Below are 13,116 nucleotides of genomic sequence, written 5' to 3' on the forward strand. Positions count from 1 at the left end.
GAAATATGATAAAACTTTACAAAAATAAATCTGCAATATATATATATATATATATATATATATATATATTTTTTTTAGAACTTAGTGATTCTGTAATAATTAAAATATATATATATATATATATATATATATATATATATATATATATATACATGTAGAAAAGAGCAGTCTGTAATCTTGTCAGTCTGTGCACTGGGAATGGTCAGACTGAAGCCAATAATGAAAAAATCTTAAAGGTGCCATAGAATGCATTGATACAATATTTTAAATTGTTCTCTGATATCTACATAGAAGGTATGTGGCTTAGGTAAGGGCAAAAATTTCCATTTACAACCCTAGGATTTGTCCCTAGAATGAAATGGTCTGTTATTACCTTATTTGGAAGGGTCATGAATAATAATGTGGAGCAGTGCTCTGATTGGCTGTTTCACAGCACGGCTCATTTCAGTAGCTCACACAGCAAATAGATCTGTCCGTGAACGATAGAGAGATTAGGAATCCAACCTTATATGTTTGAGCCTGTATCGGACGAAGATACAGATTTTGAGAGATTTTGCAAGAATGTTTAGTGTCCTTCTGTGGTATGAACATGATCGCTGCGAGACGCTGGAGGCTGCAGTTTCAGGACCGCATTTCTAGGACCCTATTTTTTTTTTAAATTATGCTTTAAGTGAAGTAACTTCATTGTACCTAAAGCAGACAAAGACCACTTATAAATAATAATATTTTTTTCTCAAACAGCCATAAGATCAGATATCAAATCAGATGAATGTGTACACATTTGCTTTTTAACTATTTTTATTTTAATATCAGTTTGATTATTTTGATGGTACCCTTTAGACAGCTGTTGATAAGTAACTCTGCCACTACATGTCAACTAGCAGTCATTAGAGTATTAGTAGTATGTCTGCTAAATATCTGGTAACACTTGATTTTGATGGTTCACCAACAGACATTCTACTGACTATAAGCAACTTTGCAAGTACATCAACTTATTCTGCCAACTGTAACCTTAACCTAAGCCTACTAATACTCTATATAAATAAAGATGACCTGACTTGACTTGACTTAAGAATATAATGTATTATAAATACGGGCTTCATAGAAAGTGTTACCGGATTGACAAACAATTGAGGAAAGAAGGGAGAACATTCAGTTGGTGGGTATTGCTCTTTTAAACTTAAATTTGGAGTTTAGAGTTTGGAGTTAGATATCAGTAATTCTGTGTGGTTCTCTCTCTCTACAACCCCAACAGTGCATAAGTGTTAAATCAGAAAGATATATTACAGAGTTAAACATGTTAAAAAAAATGTTTCTTATTTAAACCCCCCTACAGCCTTTCTGTCCATGCAGCAACTGATGGAAAAGTTTTTTTTTTTTATGATGTTGTATTATGTGTTATTGCAAAAATTAGTATATATATAAATATAAATTCTTGAATCATTCTTGAGTCTTGCCTCTTTACAAACTTTTAAACATCTGGCTGTAATTTAATGACTGCAAATGCTCATTTCATTTGATTCCATCTTTATTAGGCTATACCTGATAATGAGCTAATTAGTTAAATTTAAGGGGGTTAATCAATATATTTCAAGAAATTAAGACTTAAGATAGCCTACTCCACTTTTTCAGTTCTTTAAAGATTGAACTACATTTACATTTATATTTTAAGTGTAAATTCATTTGTTTAAATTTCAAATCGTTACTCAAAAGCAGGTATTACACAATTTGTAATTAACATCTGTTTCATATAAATAAAAAATATCCGGAAATAAAAATGTTCCTGAGATTCAATATCTTTAACTACATGTACAAACAACAACAAATTAAACCACCAGGGTCCTAGAAATGCGGTCCTGAAACTGCAGCCTCCGCTATATCATCCGATTCAGTAGGTGGCGCTGTTACAAAAAAAAATAGGGTCCTAGAACTGCGGTCCTGAAACTGCAGCTCATCCAGTTATGCAGGAACACGCTTCTCAGTGAAGGAGGCTTGAGAGAGAGTTGTGAGTGAGGGCGTGGTTGCGGACGCAACCTCTGTGTTGCCAGATCCAGCTGTTATAAGCGTTTTTGGACTTGCCTTTTCACTTTTTTTGACACTTTAGAAAGTTAATAAAGTAGGACGTTGCTGTTTAGGGTCAGCGATATCTTTATCTTATCTTAATTGCAAAAGATTTTAAATAATTTTGGTTTATTTTTATTTATTTATGAGTCATTCTATGGAAATGTCTATTTTTCTGTCCCTAGCCTTTACAGAAATATTACACTTGAAAAACACTTTAGGGTTACAATTTCTTTATATTTTAAAATAAAACAATATGTTATTTGAACAATTATACCTTCTTGAGCCATTAATGTGGCAATATTTGTTTTTTAATTAATTATAAAGAATTCCAAGCACCACAAAACTGCTCGTCCCCACAGCTATGTACAAAGTGCTTTATTTTGAGGTCAAAAACAGGTTTTTCTGCCATTTAAAATACAATAATGTATTCATAACTATCAAATATATGATGTAAATGGCATAATAAAACAAAATGCGGAATAAATATTATAAAATATATAATGAAAACAGTGGTCCCCTGGAGTTGTGTCACTGGTGTTACCGCTTAACAAAAATCTGCTATTTTGAAATAAAAATCACACTGATGACATCACTTGACTTCCTCCTTCCTATTTTCTAAATATCTATGAAAAAAGGCCCATGTTATGTCCACTGTTTCTTTTCAGTTATGAGAAATTTTCTCATTTATCTCATGATTTCATATGAAGCTTTTAGTTGACGTCACTGGTATGACCTATTTATTGTTAGGGAATTGTAAAAAAAACTATAATACAAATGGATTAAACTACTTAATTTAGTGAGTATACCATGATTGACAACATGTGGTTTGATACCTTGCAGCAGACATTTTTTTAAATGCATTTTTCATGAAAATTGTCACTGGTGTTACCTTCCTTGTGGATAACACCAGTGACGATCAGTATATCAGGTCTTATTTATGTCACTGGTGTTACTGTGCTGTGTTACTGTACTGTTTTTTTCCCCCTGTCACATTAAATAAATAAAACAATCTCCTTATTTCATGCATTTTCATTATTTTTCTGTAACTCTGACTACATGTTCTGAAAAAAAATCGAGAAATAATATTTCATAAAAACTTTTAATATTGCTAAAGAAGGTAACACCAGTGACAAAAAAATAGTACGTGGTCTTGAAATAATTGCACAAAAAAGCTACAAAAAATAAAAAAATAATTAAGCTGTCATTTATATGTAGTATTCATAAAGTCAAACGGTAATCTAATAATGTGGTCTAAGTTTAAATGTTAGAAAAATAAATACATTTTAAGACATCTTGCCATACCAAAAGTGGACATTTCTGTAGAATGACCCTTATCGGTTTTTGTTTGTTTTAATAACAATATCTGGCAACACTGCATCGATGATTCGGCTGTGCAGGTCCGGCTGGCATAGAACATGGGCTGGTATACGTTACGCAAATGTTGGGGGCGTAAACATTAATGATCCCGACTGTAACGTCACAGTCGGTGTTATGTTGGGATTCGCCTATTTTTCAGGGGTCTTTTTCACGTACGAGATTTACATAAGAAGGAGGAAACAATGGTGTTTGAGTTACATGGTCATTTCCATGTACAGAACTCTTATTATTAAACTATGCCAAGGTAAATACAGTTTTCCATTCTATGCCACCTTTAAAGCGAAAGTTCACCCCAAAAATTGTTTTATTAACAACATTTGGGAGGAGCATGTTCAGATAATCAACTAATTCAGCACAGGTGGAGCTCATTCAGATAATCAACTTAATTGTCCCACAACAGTTTTCCTACATTCCTTCTCCACTCCAACTCCTCATTCCTTATCCTAGTTTGGGGAAGTTCTTTGGGTTTGGGTTAGATTCCGAGCTCGGAGCTCTCCCTTAAGACAGCATGCCAAATATGCATGTTTGCTCAATCGGATTATTGGTAAGTGCGAAGTTGTGAAGGAAAATTTGTTGTTAATTCAACACGGTTAATTTACTCACCCCGAGGCCATCCAAAATGTAGGTGAGTTTTTTTTCTTCAGTAGAACAGATTTTTAGGTGAAACCGTTATCCTTGGCGATTCATACACTACGATATTACATTTTTGCCTGTATTTGGCCCAAGTGTTCAAGTGAGCATGAAGACCACAAGTGGTTGTAGACTTTTTATTACCTGATGGAACATACTTATAGAATTGCAAAAATGCAAGCATTTACAGAGCTTTATTTTTATTGTAATTACTTTGCTTTTTAAAATAATCTTAAATGTCTGTTCAGTACACTGTAAAAAAATTTCCTGTAAAAAAACGGTAATGTGCTGGCAGCAGAGTCGCCAGCAATCTACTGTAATTTTACAGTATTCGTACTGTGAAATTATTTTACAGTTTATTACCGTAAGAATTAAATACAGTAATTCTGTTTTTTTAATTTACAGTAAAATACTGGCAGCAGAGTCGCCAGCAATCTACTGTAATTCTACAGTATTCATACTGTAAGTTATTTAACAGCTTTTTTCTGTAACAATTAAATGCAGTACATTTCTGTGATTATTTCAATTTACAACATCATTATGGTTACTTTTAATTCACTCTATTGTACAAAGGCATAAAATGGATAGAAATAATTGGACTGGAGATTCATTACTTAATTTATTTCAAATCTTTTTTAGATTTATTTTTAAATCTAATGCTATTTTATGCCTTTGTAAAGAGTGAATTTAAAGTAACCAATGATGTTGTAATTAGATTTTTCAGTCAAACATCATTGTTCTGTGGGCTACACACATCTACTTAAAATACATTATATTGAAAGATCTAAAAAAGCAAACACTTAAAGGATATATATCAAAATAAAGTTTTATTTAGAAGAGCAGTCAACAATTTAACTAGGATTCAAAACTAAAAAAGGTAAAAAAAAAAAAAAAAAACAGAAGAAAACAAATAAAAACAATGGCAATAAAAAATAAATAACAGACACAAACATAAAATAAGTTCCAAACATGACAACCTGAGGTCAAACACATTAAACATTTAACATTTTTTGAACATTTTTGGATCTGCACTAACATGCAACAAATTTAGTGAAACATTTTAGTGAATAAAAACATTTGTTCAGGGTTTTTTCAGCACTTTTTTAAACATTCCAGTGAGGAGGCTCGTGTACCTTTTAAAAGAGTTCTAGTCCTAGGTGAATGACTTTGTCATTTTACACCCACTTAACCATGACGACCTGGCTGCATGTTGTCTCCTGAGGTATTCCAACTGGTACCCCTGTAAAACATCAGCAAACAAAATATTTTATCAAAATAACTCTAGAATTGTCAATGTAGAGCACAACCCAGATAACAAGGAGATTGCTGATAGTGTTGACTAACAAAACGCTTCCTGCATGTCTCAAGTCAACTCATTTTTCCATAACACTGACTATTTTATTTTTTTTACACATTTCTACTGTTCAGATTCACTGAATGGTCCATGTTTATATTACAGCACAAAATTATTCCTAAGATGTTGCCTTTTGTATAGATGGTAATGAAACTGAATAACTAACACCCAGACAAATGTTCAGCTACAATACAATCAACTGTTGTTGGTATAATTCAGTGGTTCTCAAACCTGTCCTAGAGTACCCCAGCACTGCACATTTTGTATGTCTCCCTATATCTGACACACTTCGGGTCTTGCATTCTCTACTAATGAGCTGATGAGTTGAATCAGGTGTGATAGATTAGGGAGACATGAAAAATGTGCAGGGCTGGTGGTTCTCCAGGACAGATTTGAGAACCACTGGTCTATTGATTTGATAGCATTTAATTTTTTAGATTTTCATTCCTTTACTCTCCTGAAACATTTTTTAAAGGTTGTATTGCTTTTGTTCTTTTTAGCACACTTTTACTTTTTTAAATGAACTTTGTGGTTTAATGTGGAAACATCAGTCTGTCAAAACAACACCGACAGAAACAAGAGGAGAGCTCACTGACCTATATGAAGTCCCACTGAAAGTCGATTAGGTTCTTCAATAGTGCGGAGACATGTGCATTCACTGTGGAGAATTTTTCGGGACAACCTTTTCCCGGGTGGCCTTTGTGCCTTTTTCGGGATTGATGCCAATGAAGCACCTGCAATTACAAGCGTCAGAGACTGAATGAAAAACTATAAGGGACACCTTGTAAGCTTAAAAGGGTAGTTTGGCTTTTGCACATTGTTAATAACTAGTACTGACATCATGAGGTATTTTGTCAAATTTTGCTGCCTGTTTTTCAATATCTTGGAAGTAATTTACTTGTTAAAAATTACAAGTGTATTACTATGCACAGGAGACAGTATTATGCCTCTATTCAAGCTTATAAGCAGTGTGATTTGAAAATCAGCTCCACTGCAGTAATAATCTAGCATAAAAAATAAATAAAGATGCAGTGAGATCAGAAAAAGGCATAAAGCAGCTCATGTATTTCATTTGTATTGTTCTTTTAACGTTTTTGTTGTGTTGTGGCTTGCAAAGTTTTGTTATCTGACCCCTGTTCTGCTACTCATTTTTGCCCAGCAATTACCTAGCTGGCAGGGAGGTTTTTGATCACAAGCCTGACATTAACTAAGGCAGGCCTGTGATCAGAAATCTCCTAGTCAGCGGGTTAAATGTTGGGCAAACAAATAGTAGCGGAACATGGGGTCAGGTAACAAAACTTTGCAAGCCACAATAAGCAACATAAGATGGTTTTTAACATAAGATGGTATCGCTCACAGGTATTTACTCAAAATAGGAAATACCATCTTGGTATAAATGCAAACTATCCCTTTAGGCAAAGTAATGGTTTCTGGTGATGCAGGTTTTAGCAATTATAACTCAAGAAAAGCTATAATGACGAAAAGGAAATTCAAGCAGTCTCACCTCTAAATGAATTCCAGAGTACAGGCTGCTTCTTCTTGATATTGGAGGTTAAGCATATAGTATATTGCAAATACAGCAGCAAGTCCCGTCAAAAAGGTTGATGTGATGCCTTCAGATATGACACGACCCTCAAGCGTGATCATCCAGCGCCCAAAAGTGACTTGCCCAGTTCCACCTGAAAATTCAAGTAATAGCAACATGCATCTCACCTTGCATAAACATCTGTACATTCAAAGAAAAATAGAAATGTAATATGTCAATCAATGAAATGTATACCAAGTAGAATCAGGCGAGGACTTGCGGGTACAGTCAGGGTTGTCTCAACGTCAGCTGCAGTGGCACACACCTGTTTTGTTTTTAGATGTTTTTAAAGGGTTAGTTCACCCAAAAATGAAATTTCAGTCATTAATTACTCACTCTCATGTCGTTCCATACCCATAAGACCTTCGTTCATCTTCGGAACACAAATTAAGATATTTTTGATGAAATCTGAGAGGTATCTGAACCGCACATAGGCAGCAAAGTCATTGCACTTTTAAAGGCCCAGAAAGTTAGTAAAGACATAGTTAAAATAGTCAGCGTGACTACAGTGGTTCAGCTTTAATGTTATGAAGCGACAAGAATACTTTTTGTGCGCAAAAACAAAACGGCGTTCTGGCGTTAAAATATGTCAGAAAAAAGACTAAGTATAATGGCTGATTTTGGTTACAACCCGTATCAATCTTTGCACCTAAATGTCTAATCGCAAATCAAGTTATCAAAATATATGTTTTTGCTGTGGATATTAAACACTAAAACTATTCTCATTTTAAACATATGTCACCTTTAAACTAACTTTAAATAATCGACATTTCATACATCAAGTTTGTTTAGTGATTTTCTGTGGAATTTGAAGACATTAACAATGAGCAACAGATTGTTAACTGGCCAGTTTTCAACAACGACGTCTTAGTTTAGAGATGATCTAAAACAAACTTGATAAAACCTGGTGACTAAAATGCGTGTATATGTTTGAATTATTCACACATTTTAGCGGTGAAGAGACGTTTTACAACCTCGTGACTGTAAATGTGTGTAAATATGTATGAAATGTTCACATTTCAGCACTGAAGGGCCATTTTAAAACCATACACTCACTAGCTCGACAGCTTGCTGAGCATCGATGTCATAACATTACTTCTGGTAATAATACCTGAATAAAATACTGGTGAGGAATATAAGAAAATGCTTTTAATTACCGTGTAGGTACAGATGCAGATGCAGGTCAGTGCAGTTGAAGGACTTCGGATGGCGAATGGCGATGTAAAGCAGATGTCCTTCGAACTTTCCTCTTCGTGAAAAAAGTGCTTTACAAATGACGTTTGTAAAAAAATGTCATCACAAGTAGGCTACCTGACTGAAAATTATTTTGGATGCTAGAAAATTGCAAATTAACCAAACTGACAAAACATAACGCACTTTGACCAAACTTGTACTCGCAGTTGTACACCCAATTAAAAAAATAATTATATATATATATATATATATATATATATATATATATATATAAAAATACTGCATTGTACTGTATTTAACACAGCCCATAATGCACTGCAAACAGCAAAAAAACATATTACTTAAATACAGTAGAGTACTGTTAAAAACTGGCTGTAAATTAACAGCAATTTCTTAAACTGAAAAATATTGCCCATAATGCATTGTTTTCTACAGAACATTACTGTTTTAATGGAAAATAGTATGTTACTGTCAGATTTTGGCTGTTTTTTTACAACAATTTTTTACAGTGTAGTCTCTATAATAAATGACGATTTAATTTGTGGTGTAGAAAATAAATCTACTCATCTTTGCACCAATAAAACATGCAACACTTTGTTATACTACCAAACTATATGTAACTTCTAATTATTATTTAACTTGCATTGGAAAGATTTCTGTGACCTCACAAGATCTCGGCAATAAATCTCACAATTTATTTCCAGAGCATGATGCATGATGGGATACACTAAGCCTCAAATACCACTCTGGAGTTTCGATTTAATGTGTGTTAAGGTCACTGTGCTTTGGTGTTTTAAGACTGTAAACAGTCTTGTGCACTTGCTTCCTGTCGCGTGCACGTGCTCTCAAGTGGCCAAGACCTCAAGTGTGGGTATTTGGACAGAGCGCATGTCTCAAGAGCCCTCGGTCTCACCCAGGCTTGTGGTTGTGTTGCTGCTGCCGCCTCTGCGGCTTTCTCCATCTGTCTCAGTTCTCATGCGAGTCCTCATTCTCCATTGTAAAAAGCAGTGTAGCTCACATGTGTTCTTGGTAGTTATGGGCAAATAATTGATATTAGGTATGTCAATGATTAATCGAGGATCGATTAATTGTCACGAGACGTAATCAATAAAAGCTATCGATTGTCCATTAAGCAGTTTCATTTTGGGGGGTGTGCAGCTCATGTGCAAAACGTGCAAGCAGCTGTGAGTTACGGTGAGGCTGGATTTTTTTGAGAAAATTTACTAATATACAAATTACGATTTTGATGTGATTGAAACTTTAAAAGTAGCCTACATTAAAATAGAAACAATACAAAGTCGTTCGATATGGAAAGCAATAGAAATTTGGTAACTAAGTCATGTTTAATTATAATTTCCCCAGATAATTGTTTCATATCGGGCTCTGCGCTTTGACAGGGCTGTGGGACACACTTAATTCATTCTTACAACTTGTTCATTCGTTACTACGATTTATTAATTTGTGGCCACTGAACATGTTTCATTAATATTTTCCCTAGATAACCCACGGAAATTAAATAATTAAATAAATGGAAAAAAATTCATAGGTCGTAGGAACAAATTCTTAATTCATGGCCACAAAATCTTTTATTTCCCACCAGCATGCTTACAGTAAGAGATGCGAAAACCGGGATTAAAAGTGAATGACGAGAAAATAAACCTGCAAAATTAGAGGCTAAAACGGTGAGGATTTGGGGAAAGAAACTTTAAATATTAAGTTTGCGGAAATAGGTGACCAACTGGCAAAACGGAACACAAAGGCACTTTAAATGTATGGGCTCGAACAGAAATCATGGTCACGATGTAACATTTGCCTGCTAACCAATTATTCTTCTAATAAACAAAGTTTTGTACCTCACTTGTCATAATACTCACATTCAAATATTTCATGTTTTGCTTTATTAGCACTGCAGTTGGTTGAAATGGTTCACTGACTGCATGGCACAGCCCCACGTGCCGTACTTACGTTTGGGATCATTTTATTTTAAAGGGGTCATATGATGCTTTTTTTAAAAGATCATTATTTTGTGCATTTGGTGTAACAGAATATGTTGACATGCTTTAAAGTAAAAAAAAAAACACATTATTTTTCAAATACTGTACATTATTGTAGGTCCTCTATGCCCCGCCTCTCTCAAACGCCTCGTTTTCTAGAAGTCTCCTTCCGACAAGTGAAGTCTGCTCTGATTGGCCAACTGACCCAGTGCATTGTGATTGGCTGAACACCACAAGCACGCGTCGGAAATGTAACGCCCCTTTCCATAATAGCCAGCTTCAGCTTTCAAAATAAAAATAAAGACCGTTAATAATGTCCGTAGTTTTACCATCAGTTCAAGCCCGAGAGGGGAACAGAGTCGCGTGACAGACACCGTGTTGAAGCTCCTATGTATTTGCACACAAGCCGCGATTAAGACAGCTGACATGCTGTGATGTGACCCTGTCTCTCTCTCTCTCGCGCACACACACACACACGACGCGCAAAACTCCGCATTTGAACAGTCAATAGCAAATACTTAAACTAATAACAAAACATACTTACAGTCGCTGATTCAGAAGCACCAGATTGTCATAGCAAAGTCAGAATTACCTCCTCTCCTAGGTTCACGAGACGGTCGTCTATAAAATGCGTTGTGATAACATCTGGGTTGTGCTGTTCTGTTGTAAGTAATCTTAATGATTCCTAAATGCATCTACTTTCGGAAGGCCAAATAAAGTGCTTTTTCTTTCACCTAGAAACACACAGCGTCTCCCTGTCATGACTGCATCAACACTACTGCAGTTACTGAAACCAAGCCTTCTTTCTTTGCATGAATGGCAGAGTCTTAACTTTGACTTTAGTCTTTGCAACTTCAGGGATCTTATCCATGCACAATCAGCTTGTAACACTCCAAAGATAAAGGAAAACTTGAAATCGCATCATATGACCCCTTTAAATGCAGATAATGTCAGTTACACACATTGCCATTGTGTGTTTTAAAATGGGACAACAAGCACCATGAAACCATTTTAAAAGGTGCATTCAGCAGTCTCCCTGATGGGATATGAAACTGCCATCAAAGTATCCCAAACGTAACTAAGGCGCACTCTCTTCATTTTTATCATATGATCATAATCAAAGAGACCAAAAAATGCAGATGAGCTGAAGGCCACTGTCAAAGAAACCTGGGCTTCCATACCACCTCAGCAGTGCCACAAACTGATCACCTCCATGCCACGCCGAATTGAGGCAGTAATTAAAGCAAAAGGAGCCTCTACCAAGTACTGAGTACATATACAGTAAATGAACATACTTTCCAGTTGTTGTTTTTTTTTTTTTTTTTTATGAAGTATTCTAATTTGTTGAGATAGTGAATTGGTGGGTTTTTGTTAAATGTGAGCCAAAATCATCACAATTAAAAGAACCAAAGACTTAAACTACTTCAGTCTGTGTGCATTGAATTTATTTAATACACAAGTTTCACAATTTGAGTTGAATTACTGAAATAAATGAACTTTTCCACGACATTCTAATTTATTGAGATGCACCTGTATAGCCAGCTGAGCAATGATGTTCCTGCAAAAAAAAAAAAAATCCATCGGAGGGCAAAACATGCCAGGAGAAAGAGCAGCTGAAGCCACAATCATAAGCTCCCAACATCCCCTGGAATGTTCTGGCAGACCTAGGAAACACGTATTGCAATAGACCCAGAATACACTTCCCCACGTACATTTGCAGTCACGCTCGAAGATCATTTCTCAGTGCTGTGCTGCCAAATTCTCTAAAAGGTCTAATGCCAGTTGCTGAGATAATTCAGAATGTGAATGCCTCGAAGCCTTAAAGGCATCTGAGCTGAATCTATTCATTTTGTAAATGTGCAAAATGTCAGAGACAGTCCGATTGGAGGGATGCAAAATATGCTTTGCTGCCTAAAGTAAAACTAGAAATGATTTTAAGAAATCATTTTATCATAGGAAAGGGGAATCTGTGGTAACACTACCTTTATGTGTAATGCATTATAAAAGTAGGTTTAATGTACTAATTATGCTTTGTAATGCACCTTATGCATTGTATGATCTCATGAATGCAGTTATAATAAATAAATAAAATATATAATTAATTTATTCATTGTAAGACTTAAAAAAAATAATGCATTAAAACACAAAACAAACACACCAAATATTATAATTAAATTTAACTTCAGTTACAATTATATATAAAAAGATATAATGCATTAAAATGTGCATTATACTTAAGACTTTAAGTGAAGTGTTACAGAATATGCAATTTGCCACTCCAGTCAGGACTAGGTTACGAAATCACATAACATTTATTTACGCCTCTTTAAACAATACAGACTGTGTCAAATCAGCTTAAGTAATAAATAGGAAAATACAGTGTCAGGGTCACATAGTTCTATGATCAGAGTTTCAATTATGATTACAATGCTAATTTCAACCATAAAACAGCTCCTCAGTGTGTTCTAGGGATTCGCGGTATACCGGTACTGGAAAATTACCGGTATATATCATGTTTCAAACGCTACGATATCATAATTTTGCTCAATTCGGTATTTCATACGCTGCTGTTGCGAAGTGCACCTGTAGGTGGCAGTGCTTCCCAAATTGCTCGGAACCGTAAATGAGACAACAGAACAATGCGATCAAACAGATGAAACTCTATCAACGCACCGAAATTAATAAATAAAGAAAACAGTAGAAGTGAAATATGGCATTACTTTGCATTTAAAACAGATGACAAAGGTGAACGAACTGACCTTACTGCACCTGTATGCAAGCGTTGCAATAAATCATGCGTTGCCACAGGAGGCAACATGTCACATTTTTAAGCATTTGTCGCTTGCTCATCTATGGAATTATTTTTGTGTCTTTATTATGCAAACAAAAATTCTGTGTTTGAGAGCAAAAGTAATTAT

At 34.9% G+C, this 13,116-nt stretch overlaps 1 long non-coding RNA gene across 3 annotated transcripts; it reads right to left on the reverse strand.

Annotated features, from left to right (window-relative positions):
* Positions 1 to 4,921: 4,921 nt before the first annotated feature.
* On the reverse strand, positions 4,922 to 11,043 carry LOC131539158 (uncharacterized). 3 transcript variants are annotated; one of them, XR_009270794.1, is made up of 6 exons: positions 10,079 to 11,043; positions 8,168 to 8,259; positions 7,206 to 7,275; positions 6,930 to 7,104; positions 6,022 to 6,159; positions 4,922 to 5,311 (listed from the first exon to the last, which is right to left on the reverse strand). It is a non-coding gene; the product is annotated as an uncharacterized LOC131539158 (long non-coding RNA). The 3 variants fall into 3 exon arrangements; XR_009270793.1 differs by having other exon boundaries at positions 8,168 to 8,275; positions 10,079 to 11,042; XR_009270792.1 differs by lacking the exon at positions 10,079 to 11,043 and having other exon boundaries at positions 8,168 to 8,404.
* Positions 11,044 to 13,116: the final 2,073 nt, after the last annotated feature.

The sequence above is a fragment of the Onychostoma macrolepis genome, chromosome 04 (assembly GCF_012432095.1).
Source record: "Onychostoma macrolepis isolate SWU-2019 chromosome 04, ASM1243209v1, whole genome shotgun sequence".
Lineage (NCBI taxonomy): Eukaryota > Metazoa > Chordata > Actinopteri > Cypriniformes > Cyprinidae > Onychostoma > Onychostoma macrolepis.